At 39.3% G+C, this 18631-nt stretch overlaps 1 long non-coding RNA gene across 1 annotated transcript in view; it reads right to left on the bottom strand.

The window, feature by feature from the left end:
- The window catches only part of LOC132359925 (uncharacterized), a 38127-nt gene that overhangs the window by 4049 nt on the left and 15447 nt on the right, over positions 1-18631 (bottom strand). The window lies entirely within an intron of this gene.

Below are 18631 nucleotides of genomic sequence, written 5' to 3'. Positions count from 1 at the left end.
CGGTTTGCTCCCTGATGTCCATAAGCAGATGTTATGTATTTTATTTAGCTTTCATTGTTGTTTTCACTGGGAGAGTTACTTCCAATCACAAGCTACTCTACTATGGCCAAAGCAGAAATCTGGTAGTCATCATTTTTAATCACCGTTGTTATTGCCCCACAGTACCTTCTGGCAGTGAGAACTTGGTTGTCACAGGTTCACATTTATAAATTTGTTCCTTCATGCACTGAACAGTTTTTGAGCTCCTGCTTCAAGCCAGGTATTATTCTAGACACAGGTAATATGACAGTAAGTTAGATAAGATCTCTGCCTCTTGTTTTAAAGAAAGGCTACTAAATGGTTTCCGTCGTGCTTGTACTAATTAAAGACTTTTCTTATGTGTGGGTGAGAGAAAGACAGACTGAGACTAAGATTTTGGGGATGACAACACCTTCCTATTTTATACAAATATTTTTAGCCTTTTATAAAGTTCTGCAGAGATTAACCCAGTTCACAGTTCACACACAATACACCAATATTTTTTCCACCTTTGGAAAGCTAAGACATTATGCTTAATTCCTTATCTATGAGTTTCTACATCATACAGACAAGATAAACATATGAAAAACTCACTTTGAAGCACAATTATATGACAATTTGAGTTGAAGCTCCAGGAACTAACTTATGGAGAACAAATTTAACTCTGAGACTAAATCTCTCCATGAGTGTCAACAAGAGTCTGATAAAGAATCAGCCTACTGTGGCTTCTCACTTTAACTTCAGTTTTCACATGCTACAGAGCACTTATTAAATGCTCTGAGATACTAAAAAATGGCTTGGTGTTCTCAGTCTTCCAGAACAGCTTAAATGTCACTGAGAAAAATATAACCTGGGTACATGTCACTGTTAAGATATTATGGTCAAATCAAAAATTTTACTCCCCTGTTCTTTGCTATTCTTTCCCACTTCAGAAACTCCATCCAATGGGTTATTTTCTATTCCAAAGACATATTCCAGAGACAATAATTTGTATTTCCCATTACAGTCCATTTTCATGTGATCAAAAGGCAGTCAAAGAACTAGAACATCATCATACATAGGAGGTCTGTAGAAACTAAAGTGCACTCAGAGGACAGATCAAGAATCTTCAGCACCTGCGGTTTAGTGTACTTGGAATTACGGCCCTTTCGGAGTGGTCTAAGAACAGGCAGTTAAAAGTGGAAGAAGCCAGGCACAAAAGGCCACATATTGTATAATTCCATTTACATGAAATGTTCAAAATAGGCATATCCATACAAACAGAAAGTAGATCAGTGGTTTCCAGGGGATGGTGGGAGGGGGAAATGGGGGAGTGACTACTTAATGTGTATGGGTGATGAGGTTTGGGGATGATGAAATGTACTGGAATTAGATAGTGGTAATGGTTGCACACCATTGTGAATATACTAAAAACCACTGAACTGTACACTTAAAATGGTGAATTTTTTGTTATGTGAATGTTATCCTAAATTTTTTAAATTATTGTGGCCGCACCATGCCGCATGCGGAATCTTAGTTCCCTGACCAGGGATTGAACTCGTGTCACCTGCAGTGGAAGCAAGGAGTCTTAACCACTGGACTGCCAGGGAAGTCCCAAAGTTACCTTAATTTTTTAAAAAATCACACATATAAAAGAACTACCAACTAAAGAGCAAATAGTTATTTTGAGGAAGTCAGTCCTAACACCTTGCTATTCAGAGAATACTGTTCCCAGTTACTTCAGCAGCAACTCTGAAGCACAGTTGATATTATGTTTGGAAAATCTTCTCTTACACACAGAAATTGAGTTCTTGGGGACAAAGTGAATGTGTTTCTTGCAGATAGCATCAAAGAAAGACCCAGCCTAACAGAGAGAGGGCACCTCCTTTGAACCGTATTTTTTCCAGCGTAGGGTAATGTTTGGATAGCTATTAAATGTGCTCTATGTTTTAATGGTGATTACATCCAGCTTCTCATTACTGTACTTTTATCTCTGCTCTGAGGGTTAATCCCTCGCTTTTGGCCTTGTTGTCATAATGGGACCACAAGCCTCTTGTTTTACATACGTTTTTCTTTGATGAATGCTTTTCTCAAATCTCTCTAATCCTGCCTATGTTAACTTTCTCTCAGAAGCAGATTCATTTGTGCAGTGAAGTATTTTATTTAATCATGAAGTCATTTGGAGCAGTTATCTTTTTCTCAAACACCATACCATTGAAATACCAGAAAATTATGCTACTCATGACTTTGCCATTTTACTAAAAGTACAGTTGACCCTTGAACAACACTGGTTTGAACTGCTCGGGTCCACTTATACATGGATTTTTTTCAATAGTAAATGCTACAGTACTACACGATTCCCAGTTGCTTAAATCAGCAGATACGGAGGACCCTCATATAAGGAGGGCCAACCACAAGTTATATACAGATTTTTGACCACATGGAGGGTCGTCACCCCTAACCCCCATGTTGTTCAAAGGGTCTACTGTGATCAGAGGTTATATTGTCTCTCTTAACTCCACTGTATATTTTTGAAATAATTTTATCCTCAATAATTTATTTCTACTCAGCGAATGCAAAGGTTTTATCAACATAAGAGTGAAGTTATAAACCTTTTTTATTCACCGATTGAGACATCACATGAAACTTTTCTTTTGTCCTAGCAAAGATGAACTATTTTGAAGAAAATTAATTAGACTTTAGAAGTGTCAAAATGCTTTTATAGAAAATGCAAATAAAGTTGTTTCAAACCACAAGTTGTTTTACATAAAATCTTTATGAGAAGAATATATATTTCAGCACAATAAAATCAGTACTTTTTATAAATTTTGAATGGTAAATGTTTTGAAGGTATTTTTTAATAGTAACTATTAAAATTTTTTTTCTTAAAATATTTAGAATAAATCACACCTAAAATGTATGAAGTAGTATAAGTATTTTGTTGTATCATTAGTCTCATTGTATATATGTTTTAAAACAAGAATGGGCTGGGAAGATAAAGATTAATTTGTAATAAGTACACTATTATTTTACTGAGTGATTCTTTTAGATATTTGAGTAAAGCCTACTGACAAAGTAATCCAGATTTTTTTTTTTAATTTCAGTGTCCTTGCTTTTGAGCCTAGTGTTGGCTTTCTAATGTCAGAATAAATCCTACTAACTGAAAAATTCAGAAATTTTTTCTAATGATAAATAGATTCAGTGAAAAACTCGAGTCTTTTAAAATTCTAATTAGAGTTTAAATTGATTCATTTGAGCCATATGTGTGTTATGAAAGCTAAAAAGATAACTATTTGTTACTATTGTCCTTAATGTATAATCTTCATTATTCAGACTTTTTATTTTTAAGTTAGTTTCTACAGTGGTTTCATGTTCAGTTTTTCAAACGTTAGCAGATTATGGTGGTTATAGTAAAGGGTTTTGTTTTAAATCTGGTAGCATATTTAGGAATCATTAAATTATAAATTACAATTTCAAATCTTCATACTTGCATGATAATTACTTAAAATTAGTCTGCATTAATAGCCTAAATAGATACCTTAGTTTGGAGGAAAAAATACTATTCTATTTTCTAGTTATTTAACAATTCACTTAATTGTTACTTAATAGTTCAGTGAAATGTACCTCTTTGTGTGTGTGTGTGTATCTGTGTATAAATGGTTAATAAGATCCATTCCTTAAATTCACTATCTACCCTGCTGTGATCCCCACCTATACTGAAGTACTCTCTGGTATGAATGATCAGTCAACCACAGGGTATGAGATATCTGTATTTGTTTCTTTCTAAATGAAATATATGGATACAAACAGTTCAAACTAGTAATACCAGATTGGTTTCCTAAGAACTAATATAGCTATAAGAGGTGGTAACATTCCAGAGTTCCATGATTATTTTAAGGTAGCTTTAAAGATGGTTAGATTTTGATTTTATTCAAGACTTCAGAGTCCTAAACTTGGTTATTTAAAACATCCAGAGATAGTAGGTATTTGTTTTTTGAAGATTAAGTAAGGAATGCATTTTGTTTATTTGGTTGATTTTATCTAGACTTTATAAATGTGATTTTTTTTTTCCAAGCTACTTCATAGTTGGTGCCTTCATAGGAAATTTTAGTTTGATTAGTCAACTCTCTCTGCTGGGTTTTGCGTATTTGAATTTTTTTGCTTGGTTGGTTTTGGGATTTTTTTTGTGGGAGAGGTGATAACCTAAGAAGTTTCTGCAGCAGAAATATCATGAAACCATATATGTCCCTTACAAAGTTGTGGCATTTAGAGGAGTTTTTCAAAGCCTGTGTTGGGATGTAGGCAAATTAAGCAAAGCATCATAGTGAATTCAGCTTATGTATAGAATGACAAGCATATTTAGCAGTTTTTGCTAATATTCTGGGCTTCTTTTCATTGTGACTGTTTTGCAGACTTAATAATGTTCCTTCCTGATAAGAGGCTGACTGGAATTTATTTTTGTTTAAAGAAATATTTTTAATATGGAAAAAATAAAAGCTGCACATATGCCTCTCATATGGCAAACTCTAAATTAGCATTACTCCATCACAGCATTAGATACCAACCATACTAACAGCATGCAGATATACTGTTTTTCATTAAACTTAGCACTTTACATTGAAAGTTTTCAAATCAGATCTTATTTGGGCAGATTTCACATGACTGGACTAATACATAAATATTTACTCCTTTGAAGGTATTTAGACATTGGAAATTAATGGCTTGCTTATGAGCCATAGATTTGAGGAGCCATTTGAAATGAAATTTCCATTTCTTAACCTTTTTGTAGATGGATTGGTTGGGCATAATGCTATGTTTCTATATTCTAGGGCTGTTAACAAATAATACTATTTATTTCTTAATATCGACCAACATATTATTAAATTAGCTCTTTTTGCTCAAAAGAGCTCTGAGATGATTGGGAACACTGTGTGCTGAAGTTGGATGCAAAGCTGACTATTGTACAGTGAACCTCTTGGGAGAACCGAAGGCTCAGGAAGCTATGAGTAATGAAGCATAAAGCCCGTCATTCATATGTAGCTTAGTCAGTGCCCCAGCTTTGTTTCTCAGTGTTCAGTTTTTAATAATTATAAAAAGCTCACTTTATTCCTTCTCTCTTCCCTGAACCCTTGGTTTTAATTGAAGAGTAAAATGTATTATGTATGCCTCTCCATGAGTATTGCTGATGATTTTGCAAAAAGGAGGTGGGAAGGCAGTTTAGTACTGGATTTCCAGACTGGCCAGACACTCAGCATCTCTGTGCCTCTGTTTCTTCATCTGTAAAATGAAAATAATTATACCTGTCCTCCCCCGACCTCAGCAGCATACTGAAATATCAATTAAAGTAGAGGAAAAAAATCTCTAAGATGCACTGATCCAAAAGATGGACAGAACATAGATGTAGCTGTTATTTAATCATGACAGCTTTGCTATATAGCAATTTCCTTGTATCTTTGCCTGGTACTGTATAGTGAATATCAACTAGCATTTTGAAGTAGAAACTGATAATAGGGAGTTTTTTAATTATATAGATTTTTAATACTTAAGGTCATCAAATAATATTGGTAAAAATTTATAGTGTATGTTATAGATCTGAGTGTGGGTTAAAAACATATCACTACACTCAGCTAATTTGTAGAATGTCTTTGCTATTTGAGTTGACTTGGTTATTTCAGAGGGCTGCAGAGTTAATCAGATCAAACTGTAGTCATAGCAGTATTTTTAGCATATCCCAGAATCTTAGAGTTTAGGAGCCTTGGAGCTCACCCAGGGCAATTTCCTGCAGGAAACCAGGTTCCTTCCTGGTGACGTCACTGACAGGCGCTTATGCAGCCTCTTCCTGAAAACTTTTTGGGGAAGGAGTGTGCTGCTACCTCACTGCTTTGATGTGTACCTTTTGTTCAAGAATTTCCTAAAACTTGGGACTAGTCATGTGTTACATGAGAAGATGCAAGCATTTAAAATTTTGTATTGAACACCATCCTTATTTAAAGGGCCTAGGTTTGTATTATTTTCTGGGGTTTGTTTTATGTTTTTGACATGGTTTTCCCCATTGATTGGGTTGTTTTCTCCATTTTCTTAATAATTTGACAATATTTTCTTCCCTTTTTATTTGTATCTTCTTCCACTTAGCATTTATGGTAGCAAGGAGGGGAGGGATGTCTATTTTTTCAATGGGCTGAAATCATAGCTTCTGTTTTGTCTTACTATGGCAACTGGATTGATGACCGTCTCTTATTTAAAGGTCCTTCAAAACTAGAAGCCATTCCTTTCAGGGCAATGCCTGAGAAGTGATGTCAGGAACTCTGGGGAAGGGGAAGCTGAGAGGACCCCAGAGTAGAGAAGAGTGTCCAAATGTCCCGAAACCGTATTTCCTTCTAAGGAGCATGCTTCCAAGAGCCAGGAGAGACACGGCAGAGACATGGCATTCTAGTGTAGCGCCAGCTGCCAGGTAAGACAGTCCTGAAACAATGTGTCCATTTTGCTTTAGCAGGTCAGGTTTAGGGACCTATGTAGCTTTGATATTTAAATCCACCCTTTGTTCCATCTTTGGGAAATGAGAGTACCTTGGTTTTGCTAACTGGCCCAGATGTGCATCAACAAAGTAAATCACTTTAATTGCATCTTTTCATTTGGTTTTCACCTCTCTGTTTCTCTCTCTCTCACTCAGTCTCTCTCCCCCATGGCATTCCTTCTGCTTTCTCCCACCTTTTTAAAGGAAGCTGTGCTTGTTCTTGCTGGAATCCAGGTCACCATGTCACCATATTAAATGAACCAGCCTTAGACTCTAAACCCTGTAGCAGGGATTATCTGTGGGTAGCCACCAAATTAACTACTTTAGACAGTTTTAAACAGCTATTTGCTGTCCAGTCACATCAGCTGTCTAGCAGTCCAAGGTGGCCTTTCAGGCAGAAGAATCAGCAACCAGAGTGGATACGTTTCTAAAATAAAAGACCTGTAGTTAGTGATCCCCTTTGAAAAGCTTCTCTTTTCAGACATATGGGTGCGTGTTCCTCTCTGGCCGAAACTTTGTTTCCAGTCTCAAAAGGGCTGTTTCTGAAGGTGTCTTTGCAACCCTTTTGTTGCTGGCTCTGTTAGTTGCCTGATAGGCAGTAGCTAATTCATCATTCCCTAAATACCAGAGGAGCAGCTGTTATATTCAGACTCCCAGGCAGCCTATGCCGGTCCCCCCAGCTAGGATCAGGTACTCATTTGTCATCAAAGGAGGGAACTATTCTATTTGCAGACATTTGATTGTATTTTTCTTCTGTTGATCTTTGTCATGTTCTGCCTGCCTTAATGAGGTTCTTTACCTGCATATCTGTCTCTCTCTCTCTCACCTTACTCCCAATTTTCCAATATGGAAAATTCCTGTTTATTTTAGAAAGAAGCAAAAAATCCTTTTAAGTGAAGTCTATAGATAGGATTTGCTTTGGGAATAGACGATTTCTTCTTCTTTCGGTTGTAAACCTCAATTTGGATGGCGATTAGAATGGGTTTTTAAACTCTTTGAAAAAGCCCTTCTGGGGCAATCCTCTGACAGAGTCACTGAACTGGCATGCAATTACAATTTTATTTGCATGACTTTTTTTCTAAGTCTCTCTAGAAGAATGTTAAGACATTTTGACAATGCAAGAAATAAAATTATTCTCACATCAAGGATCAATTTTACTTTATATCTGCCTTTATGCCATCTTCCATTGTTTTTAGTAGTATTAATCTAGTATTAATTCTCCCCAAAGGGAGTGGCTTGATGGCCTCCACATTAAGTAGGTAGAAGCTTTTCTTTAGCTGCTTTCCTGAATCCCATATTTATAATACTTTATGGTAGGATTTTTTTTTTTTTTTTGAAATTGATTAAGTCTAGTTGTGCTAGAATCTTCAAATATTAATTTATAATGAACTTTTCCTCTTCTGGGATTATTAGAAGAGCTAAACGTTACACGTTTCTTTTGTTGCTATAAATATACATAGTCATTTGAAAGTTATTTGAATGCTTTATTACAGTGATAATTGGTATTGCCATTGATTAAAGGTAAAATATATGGAGTTAAAAATTTGTATACGATATACTATTTATTGAGAATTTTCAGAATCCCATAGCTGCTTGTCTTTAAAACTTATAAGAGGAATGTGTTTTTTTCCCTTCCTGGTCTCAAATTTAGTGTTCCCTTTGTTCAGGCAGGTTTGAATGAGTTGTATCACTGGAAAACACACATGTATCAAAAGGTAGATATATTGTAGAAACATGATGTTTTCTTGCCTTGGAAGTCTGACCAGTTTTTATGTATGGGTTTTATTTTTAACAAAGCAGTAAGGGCTTACTTTCTACCAACTTCTGTGTGTGTAAAGATGTATTTGTTCAAGCTTTAAGAAAAAAATTAACCTGTCAGTGTACAAACACCTGATATCTGATTTGGATCTGGGGGGAGGTGGTTTGGGGCAGAGAGAGCTGTTTGTAGTATGTTGTTTTTTGGAATTAAGTAAGATTATTAAAGTAACACAACAGTAGATATCAGTAATTTTATGTCTTAGAGGAATGACTCAAATTAACTTGCTTGTGCTAAAATTGCATGTAGGTAACTGAATGCAGTTTTCTGTTGTTCTCTTAGCCGCACTTGTCTGCTCTGCTTTGCACTGCCTTGAAAGTAGAGGAAGCTTCCCTTGCACCGAGTTCTCTAAAGGTCTGGTGCTCTAGTTGCCCATTCATTGCTCTTCTCGAAAGAACCCCTGTCAGAACCCGAAGGCTCTAGAAGAAACTGGCCCCTGATAGATCATAAGGGAGGGAGTGCCTGGGGCTTCGTTACCACAGCTCTTGGCAGCTGGTTCCCCGTCTCCTTGGCTGCCTCCCACCCAATCTTCTGTGACTCTCTCCCCTGCTCCCTTGGGCACTGATCCCTCACTTTTATCCGCTGAAATTCACCCACCTTCTACCCCTCAAGGCCAGCTTCTCTCAGTCTTCCAAAGAAATAGTTTCTTAACTGGATTATTTTTGGAGACAGCAGCAGTTGATGGAATGAGCAGAGGCTCAGCTGCTGTGTCAGCTAGCATAACAAACAACCCCAAAACCCAGTGGCATCAAACAACCACCATTTATTATTATTTCCCAGTTCCTGTGGGTCAGGAATTCAGGAGCAGCTTAGCTGGATGGTTCTGACTCAGACCAGAGTTTCTCAGGCAGGCAGGATGAAGATGGTGGCTGGGTTGCCATCATTTGAACGCTTGACTGGGGCTGGCTGATCTCTCCTAGGATGGTTCACCCAGGCTCTCAAAAGGGCTGCTTGAGTGTCCTTACAATATGACAACTGGCTTCCCCTAAGCTAAGTACCTATGAGAAAGCAAGGAGGGAGCGACAGTTCCTTTGCTGTCCTAGTCTCAGGTGTCACAGACATTACATTCTCTAGAAGCCAGCAACCAAGTACAGCCACTCTTAAGGGGATGAGAGTTAAGCTCCCCTTTTGAAGGGAGGAGTATTAAAGAATCTGTGGACATATTTTAAAATTGCCACACATGTAAATCCTTACTCCCGCACTTAACTATGTGGTATTGGATGAGTTACGCTCCCAAGCCTTAGTTTCTTCATCTCTAAAATGAGTGTAACGCTATCTCCTCAAAGGGAAGTCATATGGATTCAGACCAAGCCTGAGGCCCAGTAGGTGTTCAATGAATGGTAGTTATTGTTATCTGGGCTTGGGAAGAAGACCAAGGTTGGACTCTGCTGACTGCCCAGGTGAAGATGGACCCCCAGCATGATGGTGTTTGGGAAAGACACTCCCCAGACAGTCCCACAGTACGGGGGGCTTCTCCCAGCTAGGTCAGTGAAGGAGCCAAGCTGGCTTAGTGTAAAAGTGCCAGCTTCTGAGCTGGAAGCCGCCACTTTGTCTTTCTCCTACTTCTCACCCTGCAACAGACAGAACAATGGCTGTGTCCTAATCTCAGAATATGATGCCTTATGCCACAAAAGGAAACTTCTGGTCTTTTTTTTCTTTTTGAATTTTATTTTATTTTTTAATACAGCAGGTTCTTATTAGTTATCTATTTTATACATGTTAGTGTATATATGTCAATCCCAATCCCCCAATTCATCTCACCCCCCCCCACCCCCCCGCCACTTTCCCCCCTTGGTGTCCATACGTTTGTTCTCTACATCTGTGTCTCTATTTCTGCCTGCAAACCAGTTCATCTGTACCATTTTTCTAGATTCCACATATATGCATTAATATACGATATTTGTTTTTTTTCTTTCTGACTTACTTCACTCTGTATGACAGACTCTAGGTCCATCCACGTCTCTACAAATAACCCAGTTTTGTTCTTTTTTATGGCTGAGTAATATTCCATTGTATATATTTACCACATCTTCTTTATCCATTCATCTGTCGATGGGCATTTAGGTTGCTTCCATGACCTGGCTATTGTAAACAGTGCTGCAGTGAACATTGGGGTACATGTGTCTTTTTGAATTATGGTTTTCTCTGGTTTTATGCCCAGTGGTGGGATTGCTGGGTCATATGGTAATTCGATTTTTAGTTTTTTAAGGAACCTCCATACTGTTCTCCATAGTGGCTGTATCAATTTACATTCCCACCAACAGTGCAAGAGGGTTCCCTTTTCTCCACACCCTCTCCAGCATTTGTTGTTTGCAGATTTTCTGATGATGCCCATTCTAACTGGTGTGAGGTGATACCACATTGTAGTTTTGATTTGCATTTCTCTAATGATTAGTGATGTTGAGCAGCTTTTCATGTGCTTCGTGGCCATCTGTTTGTCCTCTTTGGAGAAATGTCTATTTAGGTCTTCTGCCCATTTTTGGATTGGGTTGTTTGTTTTTTTGATATTGAGCTGCATGAGCTGTTTATATATTTTGGAGATTAATCATTAGTCCGTTGATTCGTTTGCAAATATTTTCTCCCATTCTGAGGGTTGTCTTTTCATCTTGTTTATAGTTTCCTTTGACGTGCAAAAGCTTTGAAGTTTCATTAGGTCCCATTTGTTTATTTTTTGTTTTTATCTCCATTACTCTACGAGGTGGGTCAAAAAAGATCTTGCTGTGATTTATGTCAAAGAGTGTTCTTCCTATGTTTTCCTCTAAGAATTTTATAGCGTCCGGTCTTACATTTAGGTCTTTAACCCATTTGGAGTTTATTTTTGTGTATGATGTTAGGGAGTGTTCTAATTTCATTCTTTTACATGTAGCTGTCCAGTTTTCCCAGCACCACTTATTGAAGAGACTGTCTTTTCTCCATTGTATATCCTTGCCTCCTTTGTCATAGATTAGTTGACCATAGGCGCGTGGGTTTATCTCTGGGCTTTCTATCCTGTTCCATTGATCTATATTTCTGTTTTTGTGCCAGTACCATACTGTCTTGATTACTGTAGCTTTGTAGTATAGTCTGAGGTCCAGGAGCCTGATTCCTCCAGCTCCGTTTTTCTTTCTCAATATTGCTTTGGCTATTCAGGGTCTTTTGTGTCTCCATACAAATTATAAGATTTTTTGTTCTAGTTCGGTAAAAAATGCCATTGGTAATTTGATAGGGATTGCACCGAATCTGTAGATTGCTTTGGGTAGTATAGTCATTTTCACAATGTTGATTCTTCCAATCCAAGAACATGGTATATCTCTCCATCTGTTTGTGTCATCTTTGATTTCTTCCATCAGTGTCTTAGAGTTTTCTGAGTACAGGTCTTTTACCTCCTTAGGTAGGATTGATCCTAGGTATTTTATTTTTTTGCTGCAATGGTGAATGGGATTGTTTCCTTAATTTCTCTTTCTGATCTTTCATTGTTAGTGTATAGGAATGCAAGAGATTTCTGTGCATTAATTTTGTATCCTGCAACTTTACCAAATTCATTGATTAGCTCTAGTAGTTTTCTGGTGGCATCTTTAGTATTCTCTATGTATAGTACCATGTCATCTGCATACAGTGACAGTTTTACTTCTTCTTTTCCAACCTGTATTCCTTTTATTTCTTTTTCTTCTCTGATTGCATGGCTAGGACTTCCAACACTATGTTGAGTAATAGTGGCAAGAGTGGACATCCTTGTCTTGTTCCTGATCTTAGAGGAAATGCTTTCAGTTTTTCACCATTGAGAATGATGTTTGCTGTGGGTTTGTCGTATATGGCCTTTATTATGTTGAGGTAGGTTCCCTCTATGCCCACTTTCTGAAGAGTTTTTATCATAAATGGGTGTTGAATTCAAAAGCTTTTTCTGCATCTATTGAGTTGATCATATGGTTTTTATTATTCAATTTGATAATATGGTGTATCACACTGATTGATTTGCGTATATTGAAGAATCCTTGCATCCCTGGGATAAGTCCCACTTGATCATGGTATATGATCCTTTATTTATTTATTTTTTTAAAAGAACTCCTTTATTTACTTATTTATTTATTTTTGGCTGTGTTGGGTCTTCGTTTCTGTGCGAGGGCTTTCTCCAGTTGCGGCAAGTGGGGGCCACTCTTCATCGTGGTGTGCAGGCCTCTCACTATCGCGGTCTCTCTTGTTGCGTAGCACAGGCTCCAGATGCGCAGGCTCAGTAGTTGTGGCTCACGGGCCCAGTCGCTCCGCGGCATGTGGGATCTTCCCAGACCAGGGCTCGAACCCATGTCCCCTGCATTGGCAGGCAGATTCTCAACCACTGCGCCACCAGGGAAGCCCATGATCCTTTTAATGTATTGTTGGATTCTGTTTGCTAGTATTTTGTTGAGGATTTCTGCATCTATATTCATCAGTGATATTGGTCTGTAATTTTCTTTTTTAGTAGTATCTTTGTCTGGTTTTGGTATCAGGGTGATGGTGGCTTCATAGAATGAGTTTGGGAGTGCTCCTTCCTCTGCAATTTTTTGGAAGAGTTTAAGAAGGATGGGTGTTAGCTCTTCTCTAAATGTTTGATAGAATTCACCTGTGAAGCCATCTGGTCCTGAACTTTTGTTTGTTGGGAGATTTTTAATCACAGTTTCAATCTCATTACTTGTGATTGGTCTGTTCATAGTTTCTATTTCTTCCTGGTTCAATCTTGGAAGGTTATACCTTTCTAAGAATTTGTCCATTTCTTCCAGGTTGTGCATTTTATTGGCATAGAGTTGCTTATAGTAGTCTCTTATGATGCTTTGTACTTCTGCGGTGTCTGTTGTAACTTCTCCTTTTTCATTTCTAATTTTATTGATTTGAGTCCTCTCCCTCTTTTTCTTGATGAGTCTGGCTAAAGGTTTATCACTTTTGTTTATGTTCTCAAAGAACCACCTTTTAGTTTTATTGATCTTTGCTATTGTTTTCTTTGTTTCTATTTCATTTATTTCTGCTCTGATCTTTATGATTTCTTTCCTTCTACTAACTTTGCGTTTTGTTTGTTCTTCTTTCTCTAGTTCTTCTAGGTGTAAGGTTAGATTGTTTATTTGAGATTTCTCTTGCTTCTTGAGGTAGGATTGTATTGCTATAAACTTCCCTCCCAGAACTGCTTTTGCTGCATTCCATAGGTTTTGGATCATAGTGTATTTGTTGTCATTTGTCTCTAAGTATTTTTTTATTTCCTCTTTGATTTCTTCAGTGATCTCTTGGTTAGTTAGTAACGTACTGTTTAACCTCGATGTGTTTGTGTTTTTTATGTTTTTTTCCCCGTAATTTACTTCTAATCTCATAGCGTTGTGGTCAGAAAAGATGCTTGTTATGATTTCAATATTCTTAAATTTACTGAGGCTTGATTTGTGACCCAAGATGTGATCTATTCTGGAGAATGTTCTGTGTGCACTTGAGAAAAAAGTGTAAATCTGCTGTTTTTGGATGGAATGTCCTATAAATATCAATTAAATCTATCTGGTCTATTGTGTCATTTAAAGCTTGTGTTTCCTTATTTTCTGTCTGGACGATCTGTCCATTGGTGTAAGTGAAGTGTTAAAGTCCCCCACTACTATTGTGTTACTGTTGATTTCCTCTTTTATAGCTGTTAGCATTTGCCTTATGTATTGAGGTGCTACTATGTTGGGTGCATATATATTTATAATTGTTATATCTTCTTCTTGGATTGATCCGTTGATCATTATGTAGTATCCTTCCTTGTCTCTTGTAACATTCTTTTAAACATTCTATTTTAAAGTCTATTTTATCTGATATGAGTATTGTTACTCCAGCTTTCTTTTGATTTCCATTTGCATGGAATATCTTTTTCCATCCCCTCACTTTCAGTCTGTATGTGTCCCTAGGTCTGAAGTGGGTCTCTTGTAGACAGCATATTTATGGGTCTTGTTTTTGTATCCATTCAGAGAGCCTGTGTCTTTTGGTTGGAGCATTTAATCCATTCACATTTAAGGTAATTATCAATATGTATCTTCCTATTACCATTTTGTTAATTGTTTTGGGTTTGTTTTTGTATGTCCTTTTCTTCTCTTGTGTTTCCTGCTTAGAGAAGTTCCTTTAGCATTTATTGTAGAGCTGGTTTGGTGGTGCTGAATTCTCTTAGCTTTTGCTTGTCTGTAAAGCTTTTGATTTCTCTGTCGAATCTGAATGAGATCCTTGCCAGGTAGAGTAATCTTGCTTGTAGGTTCTTTGTTTTCATCACTTTAAATATATCATGCCACTCCCTTCCGGCTTGTAGAGTTTCTGCTGAGAAATCAGCTGTTAACCTTATGGGAGTTCCCTTGTATGTTATTTGTTGTTTTCCCCTTGTTGCTTTTAATAATTTTTCTTTGTCTTTAATTTTTGTCAATTTGATTATTATGTGTCTTGGCATGTTTCTCCTTGGGTTTATCCTGCCTGGGACTCTACGCTTCCTGGACTTGCGTGGCTATTTCCTTTCCCATGTTAGGGAAGTTTTCGACTATAATCTCTTCAAATATTTTCTCAGGTCCTTTCTCTCTCTCTTCTCCTTCTGGGACCCCTATAATGTGAATGTTGGTGTGTTTAATGTTATCCCAGAGGTCTCTTAGGCTGTCTTCATTTCTTTTCATTCTCTTTTCTTTATTCTGTTCCACAGCAGTGAATTCCACCATTCTGTCTTCCAGGTCACTTATCCGTTCTTCTGCTTCAGTTATTCTGCTATTGATTCTTTCTAGTGTATTTCTCATTTCAGTTACTGTATTGTTCATCTCTATTTGTTTGTTCTTTAATTCTTCTAGGTCTTTGTTAAACATTTCTTGCATCTTCTCGATCTTTGCCTCCATTCTTTGCCAAGGTCCTGGATCACCTTCACTATCATTATTCTGAATTCTTTTTCTGGAAGATTGCCTATCTCCATTTCATTTAGTTGTTTTTCTGGGGTTTTATCTTGTTCCTTCATCTGGTACATAGTTCTCTGCCTTTTCATTCTGTCTATCTTTCTGTGAATGTGGTTTTTGTTCCACAGGCTGCAGGATTGTAGTTCTTCTTGCTTCTGCTGTCTGCCCTCTGTTGGATGAGGCTATCTAAGAGGCTTGTGCAAGCTTCCTGATGGAAGGGACTGGTGGTGGGTAGAGCTGGGTGTTGCTCTGGTGAGCAGAGCTCAGTAGAACTTTAATCTGCTTGTCTGCTGTTGGGTGGGGCTGACTTCCCCACTGTTGGTTGTTTGGCCTGAGGCGACCCAGCACTGGAGGCTACAGGCTCTTTTTTGGGGCTAATGGTGTACTCTGGGAGGGCTCACGCCAAGGAGTACTTCCCAGAACTTCTGCTGCCAGTGTCCTTGTCCCCACGGTGAGCCACAGCCACCCCCGCCTCTGCAGGAGACCCTCCAACACTAGCAGGTAGGTCTGGTTCAGTCTCCTATGGGGGTCACTGCTCCTTCCCCCTGGGTCCTGATGCGCACACAACTTTGTGTGTTCACAAAGTCCAGTCTCTGTTTCCCCCAGTCCTGTCAAAGTCCTGCAATCAAATCCCGCTAGCCTTCAAAGTCTGATTCTCTGGGAATTCCCCCTCCCATTGCCAGACCCCTAGGTTGGGAAGCCTGACGTGGGACTCAGAACCTTCACTACAGTGTGTGGACTTCTGTGGTATAATTGTTCTCCAGTTTGTGAGTCATCCACCCAGCAGTTATGAGATTTGATTTTATTGTGATTGCACCCCTCCTACCATCTCATTGAGGCTTCTCCTTTGTCTTTGGATGTGGGGTATCTTTTTTGGTGAGTTCCAGTGTCTTCCTGTCGATGATTGTTCAGCAGTTAGTTGTGATTCCGGTGCTCTCGCATGAGGGAGTGAGCACATGTCCTTCTACTCCTCCATCTTGAACCAATCTCAACTTCCTGGCCTTGAGATGGAGATTAACCTGGATTATCAGGTGGGCCCGATGTAACACAAGGTTCCTTATAAGAGAGGCAGGAGGTCAGAGAGCAGAGAAGATGCTACGCTGCAGGCTTTGAAGATGGAGAAGGGGCCCACAAGCCTAAGGATATAGGTGGTATCTAGAATGGCAAGGAAATGGATTCTCCCAAGAGCCTCCAAGAAGTGCTGACCCTGCTGACACTTTGACTTAGACCAGTGAGACTGATTTTGGACCTCGGACCTCCAGCTCAGCATGATGGAAACTCCACTCCAGAATGGTGAAGTCAAGAACACAGGGCTCCCTCTCCCCCAGCTCCTGGACAGAGGGCTGTCTTCCCAGGCGAGGCAAGATGTCAGCATTTCTAAACCTGCCCCAGCTTCCTGTTGCCAAGGCCAAGTTCTGGAGGGACATGCAGATGGGAGCTGGGGCCTCGTTCCTCTGCCTGGCCCACACTTGTGGGATGGGGGCTCCACCCCTGGCATGGTGCATCGAGAGCATCGGGGCCTGATTGCCTTGCCGGACTCCTGTGGCAGAGTTCCATGCTGAGAGAGGCAAGCCTAGGAGACCTGAGGCTACTGCCCACCCCCAGCCCCACCAAATGCTCAGTTCTAAAGCAGGGGCATCATTTAGAGGGATGCACGCCATCGTCCCCAGCCCCACACAGAAACTAGATTCGTGGTTGCCTAGGACCAGGGGGTTTAAGGGTATAAGGGAGTGAAAGCTAAAGGGTACTGGGTTTCTTTTTGAGGCGATGACAGTGTTCTACAACTGGCTATGGTGATGGTTGTCCATATCTGTGAATATACTGAAAACGTCTGAATTGTATGCCTTCAAGGGGTGAATTGTATAGTGTGTGAATTATATCTCGATAAATCTGTTTTTGAAAAGAACCAATAAAAATTAAACTTGTGTTGTTTTAAGCCACTACGCCCATGATAGCTATTACAGCAGCAATAGGAAACATACACCCCATGCCCACCTCTAGCCACCATGCGTTTGGCCATGACCCCACTGCTTGGTCTCCCTACTGAGCACACGCTCTCCTAGCACTTGCTTTCTTCCTCCTTGGTGGTGCATAGCATCTGGGTGGGGGGGGATGTATTTTTTACTTACCTTAGGTGAGACAAGCTTTACTTTACACCAATGAACACAACACATAGGAGACTCCTTTTAAAAACCAGGGACAAAACAGTGCAGAGCTCCCAGAAACGAGCAAAGCTCTCCCCGTTCCCACCAACCTCCAGGAGTGGCCCTGCTTGGGATCAATGCCCCTGAGGGCTTTTCTCAAGACATTTTGCTCTTGAGCTCAACAAGCTAAAACCAAAATTTGCGAGTGAAATAAATGTGTCCTCAACTTAGAAGCTTGGGTCCTTATTAGGCCCAAGGGTAAAGACTCATTTGTTGGTGGTTGCCTTTTGGATTCCCTGCAGCTGGGCTGTGTCCAGTACAGTGTTTGTTTGTTTATATTTTGCATCAAGTTGAAAACTGCAGGACATTTTTTTCTAAGCCTTTGTTTTACACTGGATGCATAAAAAATAAAAAAGAGCAATAGAAATTTAATTTGCTGAGAAGGAAGGCTGTTCGTCAGTGTTCCCGACCCTGTGGCACAGCTCTTTCTGTACTCTTAATCCTTTTTTATTTCTTGGAAATAAATTACAGCCTATCCTCCTGCCCTGGATCCCTTGTTCTCTCTTCCTATCCCCTTCTCCTCCCTTTCTCTGGGCCCTGAAACCTCCTGACCAAACGGAAGAAGTTTCCTTTCGCCACAAAGAATTACTAGAGAGCAGAGAGCGGTGGAGTCTTCCATGGCAGGAGGGGTAATATAAACAGGTTTCTATTATACGGGATAATGTAAACAGGATTGCGTGGTGAGGGCTGTTCTTAGCACACTTCCCTCTTTGATCAATTCTCAAATCCAGCCACACTCTCAAAACTGGACTTGTGCTTGGCATTCTGTGGGTTTTTTTTTTTTCTCCTTTAACTCTGGTCAGCTCTGCTTTGTGTGCTGTGCGCTCAGTCTGAGGAAGATATGATTCTGAAATCTCAGAGCAAGCTCCTGGGATTAATAGCTAACCTAGGCATGTGTTTGACTATTTATAAGACAAAGAAGAAGTAATCCCCAGGTGACACCAAAGATTGGGGACTAAGCCTCCAGGCAGAGGTGTGGGGTGAAGGGGATAACCTTGGGCCACCTGATGACCCAGATGGTGGCTCTGGCTTGCTGCTGCCCCTGTCTGCATGCTTACTTTCCAGAAGGTTCAGCTGCAAATGATGCTGAGCCACATGCATGGACTGAGTCAAGAATCTCATGTTTGTTTGTAAGATAATAATATATGCAAAGCATCCATGGATGTTTCTAGTAAATATTATGTGTTTATTCTACCAGACTTTCATAGTCACAGGT

This window comes from Balaenoptera ricei, chromosome 2 (assembly GCF_028023285.1).
Source record: "Balaenoptera ricei isolate mBalRic1 chromosome 2, mBalRic1.hap2, whole genome shotgun sequence".
Classification (NCBI taxonomy): Eukaryota; Metazoa; Chordata; class Mammalia; order Artiodactyla; family Balaenopteridae; genus Balaenoptera; species Balaenoptera ricei.
Note: the sequence above shows the minus strand (reverse complement) of the source record. Positions and strands in the feature narration are given on the sequence as shown.